The sequence below is a fragment of the Buteo buteo genome, chromosome 9, assembly GCF_964188355.1.
Source record: "Buteo buteo chromosome 9, bButBut1.hap1.1, whole genome shotgun sequence".
In the NCBI taxonomy this organism is placed as follows: Eukaryota; Metazoa; Chordata; class Aves; order Accipitriformes; family Accipitridae; genus Buteo; species Buteo buteo.
Genome location: NC_134179.1, coordinates 6,868,978 through 6,873,064, shown reverse-complemented (window position 1 = coordinate 6,873,064; position 4,087 = coordinate 6,868,978).

Genomic DNA, 4,087 nt, shown 5'->3' with positions numbered 1-4,087 from the left:
GGTTACTTTATATGAGCTTAGGCCAGACAGCAACCAATAGTCTGTTCCAAAAAAAAAAACCCAAAAACAATCAAAAACCACCAACCCTGCACCAATTAGAATCAATTGATTTTTAACAAAAGAAAAGAGTGCACGGCAAAGATGGAAAATGTGATTGTAAACATGAGAGGTTGCCTATGCAAGGCAGCTCTTTATCTCTGAAGAAAGAGTTAAGAAGCTACCTTGAGTACGGTGTGCAGTTCTGGGCCCCACAATTTAAGAAGAATGTGAAGGTCCTTGAGTGCATCCAGAGGAGAGCAACAAAGCTGGTGAAAGGGCTGGGAGGAATATCCTGTGAGGAGCAGCTGAGGACTTTGGGCTTGTCCAGTTTGGAGAAAAGAAGGGTGAGGGGCGACCTCATTGCTCTCTACAGCTTCCTGAGGAGGGGATGTGGAGAGGGAGGTGCTGAGCAATTCTCCCTTGGGATCCAGTGAGAGGACGTGTGGAAATGATTCAAAGCTGCATCAGGGGAGGTTCAGACTGGACATTAGGAAGTGTTTCTTTACTGAGAGGGTGGTCAAACACTGGAACAGGCTTCATAGAGAGGTGATGGATGCCCCAAGCCTGTCAGTGTTTGAGAGGCGTTTGGACAATGCCTTTAATAACATGCTCTAACTTTTGTTTTGTCCTGAAATGGTCAGGCAGTTTGACTAGATAGTTGTAAGTCCCTTCCAACTGAACAACTCTATAATTCTAATTCTACCCAAGAAGGGTCAGAAGGTTTTGCCAGTTTGTGCTGAGACAAATATACACAAGGATCAGTCTGGATCCCAGATGAAGACACTTCACTAAAGCAATCCATTTATGTAGGTGTTTGGCTCTGTGAGCCCAAGATGGACATTCTCTCCCCATGACCCTCCAGGTAGAGTTAGGCCACAGAGGAAGGTTGCTGGTGGTGCTGCTTCTATCATTCCATCAAGCCTGCTGGATCCTTTCCTCCCTAGGCCTCCAAGCCTTGGCAAAGTGTGCTCTTAATTCAAGAGACACGGTGAAAAGCCAACCTACACTGAAGAGAAGATTACAGTACAGTGACTAACCCCATTTGGCTCAGAGCAGCCTGAACTAACATTTTGGTGAGACAGGAATGAAAACCATAGTGAAAGAACAAGCACAACAAATGCTTAACAAGCGCACCATTTAAACTTTCATAACAACCAAAGAGACCAGAGGCTTCTTAGGCAAAGTCAGTTACACCCATTTTACCTTTAACTGTAAGGCCCTAGCATCCTTGCAAATACTCACCTGAAGATAGTAAGCAGTATACATCAGGGATCTTTCTAGTGCTAGGCACCTGCACACACACAAATAGCAAGCTAAACTCTCGGAGACAGGAAATTTAGAACAATGCCGGTTAAGGAGACAAGAAAGAACATTATTACATAGCCATGACTGTTGTAAGTGCAGTGGAAGTCATATGTAAAAAAATAAGCAAGAGTCAGAAAAGTAGCATAATGACAGTTCAGAATAGCACTGCAAAAGACACTGAGGATGAGGCGATTGCTTTTGAGGGAAATAACAATAAACCATTATCCATCCTTCAGCAAACTGATACAGTGTAGTCTAGTAGATAATCCAACAGATTAGGTGCTGACAGGTATCTTTTCCAGTCCTAGCCATGTCATTCACCTGAATAAGGTAACCAAGGTCAGGTCACTTCATCTTTTTCCCACTCTTAAGTTGCCTGGGAAAGATTACCCCGACTGGCTTTTGTATAGCACCTGACACACAGGGCCCTAATTTCAGTCGGTGCCTCTACCCAAAACCAGCACACAGTAATTTGTCACATTAGCCAACACATTAAACACTTCCAAGGAGGCTCCATTTCCAGAAGTTCCACATCTCCAGGTTGTGTTCTGCTTCTTCCACTGGTTGACAGTCTAACCATTGCCTGGTCTTCTCTTCACACAGCTGATAGTGAGGCCAAGTCTGTATTACTGTGTTACCCAGATTAGAACAGATATGCTATTTTGCATCCTAAGTGCTGTGATCAAAGTTTGCGATCTGCAATTCAGCCCATATCACATCATTGACAGACAGACACAGAAAGCAGCATGATACATCAGCATGGATACCAAACCTGGTACTGTTAAGACTAACCAGCATGAAACTTCACATTTATAACTAAGGGAATAATTCTGCTGGAAACAGTAGTTAGTACACTCATAGTTTCTGCAGACTGCTTATCCTTGAGAAGGCATGGGTCTTTTCCACAGACTGTTGTGAGTTATACTACCTGAATACCAGTCAAGACATATTCCTGAACCTGGTGCAACTGTTTTACAACTATAAAGATGCTACAAAAGTAATCCATAAACCCATGGCAACTCCGAGCTAGGCTCAACTGGCAGGTTCTTTGTTTTTCAAATGGGACTATGGCATGTACAAGCTCAATACCCTTTCTGTAACCGCTTGATTGCTCAGTCCACTTCCCATTCCCAAATGGCAATAGTTCCTGCTGGTAACCTGGTGCGCTCATAAAAATTCTGCAATAGTAATTCTTTTTGAGGGGGATGAATCAGTTCTCAAACACCTTTTGCAGAAGGAAGTGAGAAGCAGTTCCCTGACCTGATCATCATTTTCTTCTGGGGACAACAGCAACTGGTATGTGGAAGGTTCCATTAAGCAAAAATCAGCTTGTCAGGCAAAACCAAGAAAGATCTTTAGCTTTTAAGATGATTTAGATTCTCCTGTAATTTTCTGGTGACACATTACACCTGCTGTTCCCCTCCAACATCCTGCCTCTGTAAACACAAGATTCGATAACTTTTTTTTCCCTTAAGACAATGCTTGGTGTTTGTCAGGCTTACAGTGTAGTGCTTATTTGGACTTGAACCGTACACATGGTATTTGTTACATATTTTTCTAGGCAGGTTGTACCTTCATGGTAGGAGCTTAAAAAAAGATAGTGAGATTATCAATTGTATGCTTTTCACTGTGAGGGGAGAAAAAATGGGTGCAAGAGAATTTCCTCCTCCTGAAGTGGGAAGATGATTCAGCTGCTATTTTGAAAAGGAGATGATACATAATTTGTCAGCCACTGTTCTGAAGGGACAAGATTACACAGAGAATAGACACCCACAGGTGTCAAGGAGGCAAACTGAAGGGACATTTTAAAGTCAAACATAACTGGCCTGTGCTTCTTCATATAAATGTAATATATTCCTTTTGTTTCCTGTGTTCAAAACCAAGGCAAAAAAAAAGTATTGTATTTATGGCCAAAGTCTTTGTCTAGCCTAAGTTCTACAAGCTTTTAGTATAGGTTTGTGTCTAGGTGCATCTGTTTATTTGTGAAGAGACTATTCGTTAAATTTGACAGGCTTCTGCCACCAGTACTATAGCTGCTGTTCTATTAGCACCACCACCAGAGTCCCCAGCAGATATGCTTTCCAGAAGCATCTTAAACTGCCTTTTTTTGAAGAACACAGAAGAGGTAAGAGTAATGCATGACTGCCTTTCTTTTCAAATTACACTTGCCCTTAGTAGTAATTCATTTTTGACCTCTCCAGAAAACACAGATGCTAGAAGGATGTGCCATTTGTGTTATTGTTTCAAAAATGAGTAACTGTAGAGGATATTAGAGATGAAGACAAGGGGCCATGTGAAAATACTTAAGATCAGGAAGGTCAACTACTGTTCTTACTCCACACAAAAGTAATGGACCAAGGGATACCATTTACAAATTTACAAAGATAGTAAGCGTAACACTACTAAAATAAACAGCCCATAATTCATACACAAACCTCATTGTCATAAGTTATCACTAAGACTAGTGAAATTAAGACCAACATATTTAAGCAAGTAAGTATGAGATTTAAGGTTTAAGCAAAATGTAAGGCAATATCACACATGAGATACTGAATCATAATCTAGCCACCAGAGGACAGCATATTGGGGGGGGGGGGGGGCGCACACACACAGAAAGGATTCTTCAAAGTCACAACCCACAATTTGTTTTTATTTTCTTCTAATATGCTGGGTACTGGACCCAAACCGGAAAGTAGACTAGGTGAGCCATTGGTCAATGATTATTCAGCAAGGAACTTGCCAG